The 15183-nt window shown below is 49.4% G+C and overlaps 1 protein-coding gene across 4 annotated transcripts in view; it reads right to left on the reverse strand.

The window, feature by feature from the left end:
• Positions 1-15183, reverse strand: part of PBX1 (PBX homeobox 1) — a 278651-nt gene that overhangs the window by 230557 nt on the left and 32911 nt on the right. The window contains exon 1 of one of the 4 annotated variants that reach the window (XM_059413410.1): positions 727-745. The exons of the other annotated variants lie outside the window; for them this stretch is intronic. The gene's annotated coding sequence lies outside the window, so the exon portion shown is untranslated. Of the gene's footprint in view, positions 1-726; positions 746-15183 lie in introns of those variants that run through there. 4 annotated transcript variants of the gene reach the window in all.

Here is a 15183-nt window from a genome sequence, read left to right on the forward strand (position 1 = left end):
TCTAACTAACAGAGTCCTTGTCTCCAAAACAAAACCACACACAAGTCAGTCTGGCTCCTCCCGCCGCCACGTTTAGTGACTGCTTCACATCACCACCTTGTCGACCCCATCAGTGGTGCCACGGTTGGCCGTTCATAAAGCTGGATAAAAACAAATTGATCACAAAAGGGTCAATTTGGAACCTAACATTTAGAAGGCTAGCGTTCGAGCGCTTGTCGTCTGTGGGCCATCAACGCCCCGTAAAATCAGGAATATTCCACCTCAACAGTCATTTGCCTAAAAGAAGGGGAAAGTACTCAAGAAATACCATGTTATTGATTCATTATTTTTATATCGGGGCAGAGAAAATCAGATATGGGGGAAAAATAAATGAATTAGTTTTTTTTTTTTTTTCAAATTCCTTGGGGTTATTGGGAAGATTATTTTAACCACAAGTAGAAGTGAAAATAAAGTGGTCAACAAGACCAGGGTAACCCACAGATTGTTAACAAAAGGTAGAGACATGAGCTCCAACCGAATTCTTTTCCTCATTTTATACCACCGGTTACTCCCAGCAGAAATCATGTCCATGAGCTTCCTTTGGTGACCTCAGAAATACACAGTCTTGGAGAGTTGTCGCCCCCAAAGAATCAAGGGAGAAGCCGACCATGCTTGGAGTGTAGCCAGCACGAGCGAGGACACCAGCCCAAGCCGCCTCGGTCACGTCCTACCTGCCAAACTGCTCACCGTTACCCTGTGCTTCTCAGTGAGGCCCCGATCAGATCTGCCGTGTCTGGGAGCTGCTTCTGCACTGTCGGCGGGAAGATGGCCGAAGAGCACAGTAGCAGACCAGACTCTTCACCCGCCAGTTGGCAAAAACCAGTGATCTAGGTAGCAAGGAATGCCGGAGGGCCGGGAGTCACGGGTCAACAGAACAAGAGATGGGGAAGAGGGAAATGGGATGGCAGCCAGAGAGAGAGAAAGAACAGGCGAGAAAGGTCTAGCTGAAGAAGAACTAAGTGTCCACGGGATGTGCTGACTGTGTGGGCCCGAGGAGGAGAAGGCAGCACGGGCGGGTACTGGAAGAACCACGGTCCTAGGATCTACACCCCAAGCCTCTGTCATATTCTAAGTCTGTGTCCTTTGGTCAAGTCACTTACTTGAACTTTGCCTCACTATGCTCAGGTACAAAAATGAGAGGGTTGGAGTACACAGTGTCCAAAACACACTGACCCTCTCTCTCAGTGCGTCCGTGTCGTATCCCCGAGTACTCCCACCGGGAGGGCTCAACCCCCGGAGTCCCCAACTCGCGGCATAACAAGAATGGTACCTTTGCTTCCTAAGTGTCACAGAAGACAGACGTGTCCTTGGTTTCTTTGGTTCTCTGCTTTTGTTTCCCTCATCATCGGATTCCCCACAGGAATATCCTAGAACGTCTGTCCTCGGAGTTCATGGAGTTCATGTGCTCAACCCTACTTCTCTGGCGAGGCAAGGAGCCCATACCAGGTCTCCCCAGGTCTGGGGGCCCACTGGGATCACCACCACCCCAGCCTCCAGGAGGAGAGAACCCAAAGGCCAGTGCGGCCACAGCCCCCGGGGAGAGATCAGCAGTAGCCCAGCACCGAGGTAAGACAAGGAAATTCATATTGTCACCAAAATGTAAACATTTGTTCACATATTTAATATAGGGAGGGGCGGTTCAGTGGGTTAAGCACCTGACTCTCGAGCTCAGCTCAGGTCTTGATTTCAGGGTCCTGGGTTCAGGCCCCACTCTGGGCTCCGCACTGGGCGTACAGCCTACTTGAGAAATAAAACAATATGGAGAGCTCACTCTGTAATAGGCACTGTGTTCCCTGGTGGTCCTGGTCCCAGGAGGCCTCTGGGCTCTCATACACACACAGACACAGACTGCTAGGACAGCACCGATCCGTACACCCCCTATGGGGACCCTCAGCAAGGGGGTGGTAAGAACAGCTTCACTGTGTTTCTAGCATTGGAGCTGGTCCTTGAAGAAAGAAAGATCTGCCAGGTGATATGGAGTTGAGGAAGGCATTCCAGGCAGAGGACACAGTGCCACAGCTCAGAGTCAGCAAAGGGTTCGACCTGCTCTGAGAGGAGTGGCAGGTTCAGTGCCAGGGGTATGAAACGCTTCCCTTGACAGGCCCACAACATGGCTTTCGATATAAATATCTAGGTGGTGGCCTCGCGTGGCTTGCCCAGAGGTCTGGTAACAAAGCAGTCTGGGTCAAAAATTGAAACACGAAGCAGGGGGGGGGGGCAGGAACTGAGGCAGGGAGTTCCCATCACCCGCCCAGGTTAACCCAACAATTAACAGCAAGGCCAGGCTTGGGAAGCCACGTTGGACCTCAGCTCCAGTCCTCGTAGCTTCTCCTTCTCCCGAGGCACCGGCAGCAGCAGGACAGGCCCGTCGTGTTCCCCGTGTACTCCCTTCTCCCCGCTCGGGACAGTGAGCTCCCAGGAAGGCCAGGTAACCCTCCGCGAGAGAATCTGGTGCCTTTGGATTCCAAACAAAGGTGAATACAGAAATGAGACCGCTCTGAAACTTTTAGGGTACGAGTACTGTCCACAAAGAAGGCCACGGGGAGCAGCCTGACAGGAGGGAGCCTCCAGGGTCATCAGCTCCCCAGGCCAAGTGCAACCCCGGCTCAAGCCCTGCAGGGGAACCAGGGCTGCAGGGTTGGGCGAACTCCAGCCTGGAAGACAGGCTCGGTCACCCAAAAGCAGCCCCCCACCGCCCTACGCCCCCCACAAAGACCCCTCTTTCCTCTCCACCGTCACGTCCTGAGTTCAGTTCCCATCACAGGGCCATCCACGGCCATACAATGTAAATCAAAACCATGGCCACGGACCCCAGCAAGACGGCCTTGAAGGGGCCGCTGCCAAGCCTCCTTCCGCAAGAGCATTTCCCAACCCGGAAAGGTTGGCTTAGGCACCTGGAAGTGGCAGGGCCAAGCAGAGGGGGAGAAAAAAAAAAAAAAAAAAAACGCTTCCCTCTTGGCTCACTCCCGGCTCCAGCCCCTCGACCAACCCCGCCCCCCACCTTCTTGAACTAAGAGCCCATCTATTATACCACGCCATGGTTCATTTCAGCAAAAATCAACTAGCATTCTTCTGACCTGGGGCAAAAAATTCCCTCATTGAGATCCTGAAAAATAACATTACATCATGTTGCCCGTGTCAGGTTTATAAATGGGCCAAGGGGAGGCTGGGGGGTAACGGGACACTATCAAAACACTGGCCCTCCGAGAAGAAAGGAAGCCATTGTGCAGGGCTGTCAGCTCCCCTCGGGGCTCGAGGTAAAGTGGGGATGCGGGAAAATGTTAGTGGGAGGCCAGGCCCGCTGCAGGCCCTCACTGCTTCGAGCCCCCAAGTCGGGCAACTACCCTCCCGAAATAGGGCTGTCCCCAGTTCCTGTGGGGCATGTCACCCTCCTTTCTATTCATGGGGCAGACTGGACCAGTGAAGAATTTTTATTCCCATGCCTCAGAGCAAATGCACAGGTCAAGGATGGCAAATCCACGGGAGAGTTTTGTGGGTTCCCCCAAACCCCCTGGACCAGGCCGGCTCACTTTTCTAAACACACAACCAAAGAGAGGCCTGATCCCCAGAGATCGTGTATATACGAGAGTAATGATTTTAATTGAAAGACAGAAACGTGAACATGGCCCAAAGCTAGAGGGGGGCAAAAAAAGACCCCAAGAAGGGTCAAGTGAGCATCCAATCATGAAGCAAGAAATCCGGGAATCTGAAAAAGAGAGAGAGGGAAGAAAAGGCATTTCAGAATCAAGGGCTGGGGGTCTGACAGAGACAAGAAAAAGGAGGAAGGGCGGGGGGGGGGGGGGGGGGTGGTTCTGAAGCCAGGAGAGACCCCACCAGCCAAAAGTGCTGGCACAAAGATGAAAACATTTTAATGGATAAAAGGAGAAGAAAAAGGATTTATGGTGAGAGAAAGTTCAGAAAATAGAAAGCCAGACAAATGTAAGCCAGTCTGACTGGAGACAGAATTCATTCTGCTGGGCAAACATTTAATTTGATTTTCTCTTTTCTTTCTTCCCCATCTCCTGCTTCTCTGCTTCTAAGGACAGGGTCGCATGCAAATGTGCTACCCGTCAGCCAGCCGGTCCCCAGCCCGGGGTGGCCCTGGCGCCAGCCCTGTGACCCTCCAGGACCAGGGGCCTGAGGTCTGTGGCCAGGCGGGGCTCGCAGGACCCAGCGAGAGAGGACCACTTGCGTTCCTGTTCCTCCGGGTGTTCTCCCGGCTTCCACCAAGTGGTGGCTAATCCAATCATTGCTCAGCCAGGAACTTAACCTCTTACAAAAGCTCTCCCCACCCGCCCCCAGTGCCTTCTGGGCCTAATCCACCAGCAATTAAGCAAGCAGGCCCTCAGGACCACTGGATCCCGGTTGCTACAGTCTGCTTTTATGTGAGCCTCCCCACGTTTTTCTTTGGAACTCAACAGGGACCCCCCCCCCCGCCCCCAGACGAAAGTGGAATGGTGCCCCGTGGCCCAAGTGCATGGCCCTTCAAAAGACCTTTCCCACAGAGCCCTGGAACCAGCCCCCTCCCGGGTTCAAAGAAGGGAAGGGGAGGGGCGGCGGACCACCCTCCAACTCCCAGCTTCCAATTCCCTCCCAATTCCAGGCCCTCAAGGCTCTGGTTCTGCGGGAGACCGTGGTTGGCGCCGGATTGTGTCACAGGCAGCCTAGCAGGCTGATGGCAAGCAGGGACACGGGGGGGTGGCCCGCAGGGGAGGCCACAGAGGTGGCAGCCCTTAGCTGCCTCAGTGAGGAACCTAATGGAACAAAAGACGACCCAGGCCCTTGCATACAGAACCCTGTGAACTCGGCCATGCCTTCCGCGCTCTGGCTCTCGGACTCCAAGAGCCTCTGTCCCCTTAGGTCACTCTGCCAGGAACCATCTGCTCTGACACCTCCAAGTCACAGGGCTTCCTTCTCTGCGGAAGATGCCCCCCAACGAGCTCCCTTCTTCTTTCCCTGCACACCCCCAACCCCAGGAACTCACTCAGCCCTTTTCACTGAAGAACACAGGAGTACCTCCTCTGTGACAATCCCTGGGGTGGGTGCTGGGAACCCAGTGATGAGCAAACTCAGGACAGTCTCCGCCCCCACACTCTCTCGCCTTCCTTTCCCTTCCCTGTTTCCAAGGCTCTTGCCAAATCCAAGAGAAAGATTTTAGGTGGTTTCTTGGAATCCCTGCCTCTCACAGTGATTTGCCCCACGAGCGCTGTCCAGGAAGATGGCTGAGCATCTGGGGAATGGAGTGAGGAAGCCTCAGTGTCCCTTTCTGGGGACAGAAAGGGAATTTGCAGGGATAGAAAATGGTTAACAAAGAAGCATACAGGAACATGAAATGGAGGTTGAGGCAATTTCCCTCCACGTGTTTCAGACTGTCATCCAGGTTGATTATCAAGACCAAAGTACCGGCCCTTTTCCAAATTGTCCAGCGTGCTGAAGCTTGGTGAGCTGACAGGGAAAGACCACGTCCAACCAACACCCACAATTTTATGTTCTTAGAGAGTCAGTCTCTTGCTCTGAATATATTACTTTTTCAGGAGAAAAAAAAAAAAAGTGCTTGGGAGGCCTCCTGGAAAGTGACACCTCTGTCCCTAAATTTATTTTTTAATTAATGAGTAAAGGGGAATTTATTGTTTGAAATAATGTCTGTTTCATATCAACTCTTTTTCCATATTTTCCCCCAGACAGCGGAGCTCCAAAGAGACCAAGAGCAGGTGTTTTATATTTCAGGAGAGAGCAGTCTCCCCCAATTCCTGAAGGATTCCTGGAATTCTTCTACTTAACAAAAATTAGCTACAGAGAAAGAATCATGAATCATGAATGGGAGCCCATGAAACCTCTGGGAGCCACTCATTTCCTCCTCCTCCTACCACCCCAAGCGCTGCCCTGTGCTTACTGGGCTCCACGGAGAAACCTCTCGAAAAAAGCAAGGTTGCCCCAAGAGCAGGGCCATGTTCTGCGATGTGAGAAGCCACGCCCCCCAACACACACTAAGAGCTAGAGGTAGGAGTCAGACCTGCGTACTGCTCCCAGCTCGGCAGAAAACCGCCTAGGACGGACCCCTCCAATTGGAGAAATGCAAAGACCAAGTGAGATATGAGTATGCTCTACAGAGTTAAACACTTATACAAGGGAAAAGCATTTGCATTATGAGGGCAGGCATACTGTGTGCATTCTGTTTACAAGGACTCTGGGCAAACCAGAACTCTTCTGCACGTGTGGACAGGATTGGCAGAGACATACAACACTGAGGCTGACCTCCACTGGGCTCTCAAAGGTTGCCCATCCCTGGTTGGACTCCTTTTCAGGCTGCTGCAAGCTTTAACCATTCAACGTTTATTCGATAAACATTTATTGAGTACCTGGCACAGGGCTTGGCACGTGTTGGGTGCTCAGTAAATATATGTTGAATAATGAATGAACGAGGGCCTAATGCAGAGATGAAAACTACATGGCAAGCGGCCACCAGTCTCTGATCCTGAACCCACACCAGAAACCATTAATGGACTAAGGCAATCGTCTCTGAAGACCCTGGACTCAGCTCAGAGTTCCGAGACTGGGTAGATGAGATGAAACCTCTCTGCCATTCCTGAGCTAGACACGAAGATAGAGCACACCTTAACCCTGTTTTCATGGGGCTCACAAACTAACAGGGGAAAGAGAGCAATAGAGAAACGCAGGATAATATATATTAGGAGAAAAGTAGGAGTCCAGAGAAAGGACCTTGGTACTTCATGATGGACGAACCTACAGTCTTCAGACTCGCCTTGGCTTTGAAGATGCAACTCCCTCCAGGGGTCCCTCCTGCCTCTCTGACAATCGTTTCCTTGCCTCCTCTTCTGCTTGCCTATTCCGGCATTCTCGGGGTTCTGCCCTGGTCCTCTTCTATTCGACACAGCCTTCCTCATATCGTCACGTTCTTTTCCATGACACCAGTTGCTATTCACATCCTGATGACCCCCACACATCTATGTCTCCAGCCTTGACCCCCCTCTGAAGCTCCAGACATATATTTCCAGCTGCCCCGTAGACCTGACTATGCAGCAAACTACTGAGAACCCACCCAACCTCCTCACAGCTCCGTTCAGCCTGAGACTCTTGGTGTCTTCCAAGCATCATTACTCAAGTCTTCCAAAACTAGGAAGCCTTAGCTTCGGCATAATTAGACCATGGGATGGCCCTGGACTCTGGCCATAAACATCACATGACTCAAGACCCCTTCACATGCTGCCTACCCAGTCTCCCACAGACCACACACTCATTCTGCAGCCACCCCTTTTGTAACCTTCAAGATCTACTGAAACTCGAGCCTGAGGTCACTTTGGAACCCTTCCCCAAAACCTCACCGCCAAGGTAGTGAGGCCATCTTCCTTAAATAAATGAACCTCAAAGACTCTAAGATTCCTCTCTCTCCTCAAAGAAATTTGGTGATAATAAGGCAGTAGGAACGTTTATGCAACATATTTTACACAAAACTTGCCAACACCATCAGTCACCATGCACAAATAAAGCATTAACTGTCTCATGCAGTCATTAAATAAATACGGAGTCCTTGCCATATGGCAGAGGACAAAGCGGCAAGACCAAGTCTCTGATGTCACAGAGCTTATGTGCAAGTCTCAGAGGAAACGGCTCAGCCACACACTGAGACGCATCTTCAGCTTATAACTAAGACTTCTTTCTATTAAAATTTAATGCAGTCTTCTCCAGCAGTTCGTTTTGTCTGCCAAGTCCTTTATGATTATTTTGATAAGTTATTTAGTACATACGGATGCCACGGTAATAAGTGGCCGCCGTAAGCAAGGCCTCGCAGGACAGAATGAAGGGGCCACGTCCACTCCTGATTTGTTAAAGCTAACTCGTTAGATCCTGGGACAAACAGTCGTCACCATATGTGTGGGCCTGAATGATAGAGCCCGTGTCACCACTGTGGGCCTGAACGATAGGGCCCGGCACCAGGAGGCGTCCGGTACAGGTGCCTGGTGAGTGTATGAATGAATGAATGAGTGAGCGAGTTTCAGGACGGAAGGAGCCTCCAACATCAAACTGTAACCCTAAGAACACTGAGCAGTTACAATGAAATGCAGATGGGTAAGGAGGCAAGCAGGGCACCAGTGTAATAGAGGATTTCTAGAACCTCTGAGTCCTCCTCAGTGTCCCCATTTCTAAAACAGGATTAAGTGAGATCACGTACAAAGTGCTTCGCACTGTGTCTGGCCAACAGCAGATGTTTAAGATTACTGTGTTGTCCTTTCTTAGCTATAGTCCAGTTACTAAACCGAAAAGCAGACCACGCTACACTTAAAACTCAAAGCACGTCCCTAGACGTCACCAGGAAGTGCTTGCACAGCTGCTGGAATACCAAGGTGATCTCCACACAATCTGTCCTAAGTCCTCTGTTTGAAAAGAAATGTCTTTTTGGTAAAGCCAACCACACCTTAGACAAACTTGGAAGATTTTTATCTAAAAAACAAAAAAAACAAAAACAAAAAAACAAACAAACCCATTACCTTGCACGGTGACTACAACACCGCTTTAAAAACATGTATTATACACGGACCTACACAAGCACTTCTTTGGGAAACGCATAAATATTTTTGTATCTACTTCTGAGGATCCGTATTTTCAGGGACAAGTTTCACACAAAGTGGGACTAGCTCTGACCCAGGGGAAAACACACCAGCACCGGGAGAGGGACTGGGACAGGCAGCTCCCTCCCCGCTCCCGCCCCAGGGACTGCCTGGGGCCAGCGTCTCCCTAGGATAAAACTGCATTCTTCTCCGATTTTAATTTTTCAGGCATGGGACGGAGCAGAACTTCCTGCACCTTCTGTTTAACTTCGGCAGTTATTCAAAATTCCTCTCTTCTGCAAGCAACCATTCCGAACTTGGCTGGAGAGAAAGCAAGCAAGCAAACACAAAGAGAGCAAAGGAAATATGGAGGGGGGGATAAACTCTTTTGGCCCTGCCTTAGGTAGAGAAAAAAAAACAATGAACACCACTTCCCTAGTCTCATTACTCCCGCTCTGTTCCTAGTGGCTCCTCTTAGAAAACTCTGGAAGGGTGGGGGAGGGTGCGCTGGGAAGAAGGAAGGAAAGAGACAGAAGATGAGGAAGGTGGGGAAAGACCTGCAGAAAAGGAAGAAGGAGAAGGAGGGCTGAAACCCGCACCGGGAACGGGGGCTGCCGCCCTCTGGACGGAGCCCTCTCCAGCCCGAGAGGCCCTGCGCCTCTACACTCAGCTCCTAATTCATAGCCAGTGAACGGCACACATTCTACCAGGACCTTTGGGGACCCATGAGGACAGAAAGAAATCTGAGAAATGAGGAACCTGGAGAGCTTCCCCTCAAAGGCCAGAGAGCCTTTTCGGGCAAGTGAGCAGTTTAGCGCATTATGATGTGTTGGGGACTTTGGGGGACAGAGTGAAGGACACAGAGCCAAGGGGCTGCGGTGGGCTACTGGAAGGGGCTGGTGGGGTGCCAGGGAGGGAGGCAATGCGCAGGCTCAGCGTCCAGGGGGGACGGGTGCTATGCAGAAGGGGGAGGCCGAATCCACAGATCAAGGCATACATTCTTCCAGAACATGTGACTACAGAAACAAGAGTATCAGAAAACAAAATAAAATACAGCGAAACCAAAAAAATTTAAAGAAAAAAAAAAGTGAAACCCTATGAACAAACGCAACCATGGTGGAGTCCCTTCCCCCACTGCTAACCTAGAGACCCCACTTTCTAAAGGATGAGGAGACTGTGGTAGAACCCTGACGTCCGCCCCACGCTGCAGAATCTGAAACCCCAATGTACCTGCGTGCCCCGTGAATACCACAGGGCTTCACCCAGACCAGGGCCTGGGAACTGGTTGGGCAGCTTTTCCCCAGAGGCCACAATGAACAGTCCACCCGCCCAAACACTGGTGTCCAGGAGAGAAAACGAAACCCCCTTCTCCTCCAGCAGGAGAATGGGACAGGGGAAGCTAAACAGATTACCTTTTAACTAACAGCTTTACCTAAATGGATTAACAGTGAGGATTAACTTTCCAAACCCCTGGGCTGCTCTCAGCCAGGACTGGGAAGGAGGCAGGAGCAGAGTCTTGCCCCATTAGCTTCCTCCTCAAAGGCGCTCCTTGGAGTCTCCCCAGAAAGGGCCCTGTGGAAATTGAACCCCACAAGCTATGGGGTCTCATCTTTAGGTTATCCAGGGGCAGCATATAAACGCTTATGATCTTCAAGGGACTGCGGTGAGCGCTCCCAGTGAAGCAGGTGGCGGGGATCAGTGCAAGGGGGTGTGCTCCACGGTGGGGGGGGGGGGGGCTCCACACCAGGCATGTCCCGCAAGACTCATGCCCTCCTACCACATTCCCACCTCCTGCGGAAAAGAGCTGTAGCTGTTGATTCCAGCATATCCGTTCTTTTCCTCCAACCCCTCTGCTGAGGTAAAACCCCCATCACCTTCACCGTGGGCTTACCTGTCAGCAGGTAAACGGCTTCCTGCACAAGCCCTTTAACTGCAGGTCAGCGGCCCCAGAAAGCACTAGACAGTGACTTCTCCCCACTCCCCTTCGTGTTATTGGAAGCACAGGAGATGTTGTAGCTCGAAAGGTGGTGACTATTAGAATAAACCATCTGCTTAAAGTCACTGCTCCATTCTGGTTTTCTGAAGGCAGAGCAACCCCTGATTTTTATGAAATGCAAGCCATTATGCAGGTGTGAAAATTATTGCCATGGGCCCATCAAAAGCGATCTGTCTGGATGACTCCTGTCTCGGATGGACCCGGGATTCCCCCAGAGCACACTGTGTGACTAGATGCAAACATGAGATGGCCAGACCACGTCAGGGATGGCGTCTGCGGCCTGGGGACAGGCCCGCAGCAGGTGTGCACTGGCCCAGGGCCTTAACCAGTGAAGCTACACTGCCCCTAAACAGGCAGGATGGTATCTGAGTCAAAGGGAAAGTGCTAGAACCCTGTTTGCTGTGTGTCCAGAGAGGCAGTACAGGTTGACTGGAGTTAAAAAGCAGTAACACAGTCTGGATCTTTAATACTTCAGTCATTTTTTGTCTAACACTGCAGGGATGAGACATCTGGGGTTTCGGGATTTTTTTTTAGGACAGTCCTGACTCACACATTCTATCCAAATTTTCCCATAAATACACTCCCGATTCTCAGGCCCACCAGACTAAATTGAGATTTAGGAAGCAGGAACAACTGTGCTTAAATTTTTCAGCATGAGGCAAGGTCCCTCCGACCGCCAGGGTGATTAGGGTCTGTCGCACTGCCCCCAAACTGGCTGCTGTGAATTAAAATTTGCTTTGGAAAAGAACCGCTCATGAGATCTGAGTTGCATACACACACTGGCTTCAACTTTTGTTGGCTTGTTTCAAAAGAGAACAGAAGCTTTTTAAGAAAAGGGGGGGGGGGTCTGGGGGATGGGGACTTCACAAAGCCTGCTCTTTGCTCAGCAAACCAATAGGAAAAGTAAGACGAAGAAAGGACACCCTCCAGGACGCACCCCCAGCGGCAGGCTTTCCGAAAGGGTGCAGATTCCTTAGTCCAAGCTTCCCTGGGCACTTCCAGTAAAGCAGAGAGAAAAGAGGTAAGTGTCCCTCAACCTCCGGCATCCCAACTGGATGCCCAGCGGTCCCCACCTCAGCCCGTGTCCCTCCACCACCCCGAGCGACAGCCCCGCTCCAGGGCTGCTTTTCTAAGTCTTGACCCTCACAAGAAAAATGATGGATTTGAACTATTAACCCTTCCCCAAAGAGCACTAAAATGAAGAAAAGGGCACTGACAAAAAATGCACATGGAAATACTGTAAAAAAAAAAAAAAAGAAAAAAAGAGAGAGAGAGAGAGAGGTTAAACATTTGCCCAGCAGCTCCAGACTGGCCCGAAGAAAGAGAAAAGAAACAGAACTACGGGCAGGAGTGGGCGCGCAGCAGCAGAGACTGGGGTCAAGGTCGGGATCTATTAAGAAGGAATCACACAGTTCAGAGAAAACTGGCGCTCCTGCTGAGAACACCGGAGAGCAGGGTTGGGGTAAAGAGTGGTGTTGGACCCGAGATCTTGAGGGACAGATGGAAAGGGAAAAAAGAAATCTACTGATCAGCCTGCTGACTCTTCTTTGCTCAAAAACCAGGAGGAAAAAGACACAGAAAATGGAGCTCCAGGTAAAGGAACACCATTTCGTCAGTGAGCAGGGAGGGGTTGGTAGGGACACAGACGAGGATTCAAATTCAAGCTCAGCCACATACCTCATACCTGTTGAATAACCTAAGGCAAGTCACTTCACCTTCCTGAGCCTCCATTTCGTGCGTGAAAGGGGATAATGATACCTCTCCGTCTTACCTCCAGGTGGTTTTAAAGGTCAAATCTGATAACATAAATGAAATTTGCTGTAAACTCTGAGGTACCACACAAATGTCAAGCTATTTTAGGTATAAGGCTTTTTATGAAAAATGTGGCTGCCCAGGTAGCCCTTCAAACAGTCTGGGAGGAAAAAGGAGCAGAGCAGACTGAGCTGGGGAGGGAGGATCCCACCGCCCAGAAATGGTAAGATGGATGACAAAACCAGACACCGGCAGGTCCTCCGAAGACTTCACCACATAATAAGGGCTCTCTGGTCCTCCAACTAAAGACCACTTGGCACTAGTTCGTTCATCAGAAAAATCAGGGAATTCAACTAGATCACCTCCAGCAGGAGACTTCTGGATGTAAAAGTGCACGGCAGGCAACTGTGCGAGAGGGAGAGGGAAGACTCCCTAGGACACCGCAGACAAAGGAAGGCTATGGCTTAGGCCCTCAACACTGAGCCTTCAACCCCACCCAACTTCAGTCTGTAATTCTGGGTTCCAACTATAGGAGGTAGGGAGGAAGAAAGAAGGTGAAAAGGAAACCAGAGAGGAAGAGAAACACATTCTTATTGTAATAGTCAGGTTAACCAAACAAACAATCCGACAGAAACCAGAAACCCAGAATCAGGAACCCTCCAGAAAAGTATGGCAGCAATTCAAATCAGTTCCCTTAAAGGCCAAGGTTGCTTAAGGGCCCAGAATTACAAGCTACAAACTCACTCTTCTAAGGGATTACACAGCCACAAGATGCCAAAACAAAGGCCATAAAAAGACCATTCCTGAAGTCCTAAAGTGTGGAAGACACTTAAGGAATTTGTTAAGGAAAAGTACATACCAGGTCCTGGCTTCAAGGCCACACCTTCACAGTCATCATGGTTGGGGACATCCAAATGGTCTTCATACAGTCATATAAAGAATTGGGAAATTCCTGCTTTACGGCCAACAAATTTGGAAGTGTGGTAGACAATGATCTCTGCACTCCTCCCAAAAGCTCCTCTATTGATACCACCATTCCAACAAGTCATTGTTCCACCTCTTCAAAGAACTATGTTGTATTTTCCAACCATCAGTGCTTGATATCACCACCTACCTTCCAAGAAGATGACCATGTTCCCAGATAATTACCAACTCGGTCCCAAGACAGGGACGGGGAGGGTCTTCCTGGCTGGCCCTTTGGGGCCACATAAACCCATCCCAGCTTAAGGAACAATATAACTGACGGTACACAGAATGAAAACACGACTGAAAGTGGGATTTTCAAATTGTTAATTGCAATGACCATTCCCCAAAAGAAATCTTACACTGTTGGAGAATCGATACAAAAAAAACACAGCAAAACAAAGACCAACAAGAACTCTGATCTCAAAGCCTGGGTCCTGGAGCACGCTCTCATTAATCCCTATGTTTGCCATGAACATAACTGAAGACAAGTCATTGATCCAAGTCAAGAAACCAGCCTCAAAACCCAGATGTGCGACCTATTTGCTGTCTGGACCTGGCCAAGACACTAAACTTCTCTGAGCCCAAGATTCCTCCTGGAAATGTTTTTTAATTTTAGAGAAGATGAGTAATGTAAGTAGGAGAAAAAGAAAAAAGAAACAAAAAACAAAAAACAAAAACAAAACAGCAAAAAAACAAAAACAAAAAACAAAACTTAGAGCTTAGTGTGGAAAGAAAATTAGCATGAAAAAGTAGTGGCCGAAAGAGTAACACCTTAATTCTCAAGACACTATTGCGTAGTTACTATGACACATGTAGATACTATGATGCTATATCATAGTATCTACCTATGAAATACATAAGGAAAGGGAAGCTACAAAGTTAAAGGCTCTATCTAAAATCAGGAGGAATGAAACAGAAGCTTCTATCCCACAAACAAGCATTCTCTGACTAGATCCAAGTTCTTCCATATACCATGGGCTGGGCAGGTCTGTAATGGTATCACAGGGATCCTGAAAAGTCATTCAAGAATGCCGAGTGCACGGTAAAAACAGACCCTAAAGATCAACCTGCATGCCAATGAAACAAAACTACAGCCGATATTTCCCTTGTATTTGTTCTTTGTGTCTCAATCTAATAGGAAAACTGGCCTGAAACAATGGACTTCTTTTTACTGGGAAATTCAACTTCCTATTTTTCTAATCTGTGTCCGGGGTGCCATATTGGACTCCACCAAAGCCCCAGAAATTATAACCTTTGGAGTTTTTTGTCAGCTGCATTTCCCTAGAACGTATTTTTCCTAGCCAGCCCACGCTAGGTGTCTCTTTCTGTCATTTTTTTCTTATGAGCCCATTTGCAAGGACAGAGTCTAATTCCGTGTTCTTTAGGGCACCCTTCATACCGTTGTTGATTAACACTAAATAATAATGATGTTTATAATAATGGCTGTCAATAATCATAACCATAGCCATCATCACCATAAATAAGATTTCCCACTGGTGGTTTCTTGAAGCCAGTGAATATATAGCGAACATATCGGTATGGAGATCACCTCCTAAAAGCAAAGCTAGCTGGGCGGTGACAATGAGCAAATCAATCATACATAACACGCCAAAAGTAGTGATTAATAAATGGCTCTTCTTTAAAACAAAAAACAAAAAACAAGCCTCTCGGAGTCATCACCCAGCCAGGTAACTGACCTTGTTTTCCATTAAGGCTGCTCAGTCTTAGCTTCAAGAAACATCATTCATGTCATCCTCAACTGCTTTCTACCCAGCCTGTCACTGTGGGACCATTACTGACAATTGCTCGGCTGGCACTACCCATTTGGCTCACCAGCGCAGATTGCCAAGGGTGCTGTGCACG

The sequence above is a fragment of the Mustela nigripes genome, chromosome 10, assembly GCF_022355385.1.
Source record: "Mustela nigripes isolate SB6536 chromosome 10, MUSNIG.SB6536, whole genome shotgun sequence".
Taxonomy (NCBI): Eukaryota; Metazoa; Chordata; class Mammalia; order Carnivora; family Mustelidae; genus Mustela; species Mustela nigripes.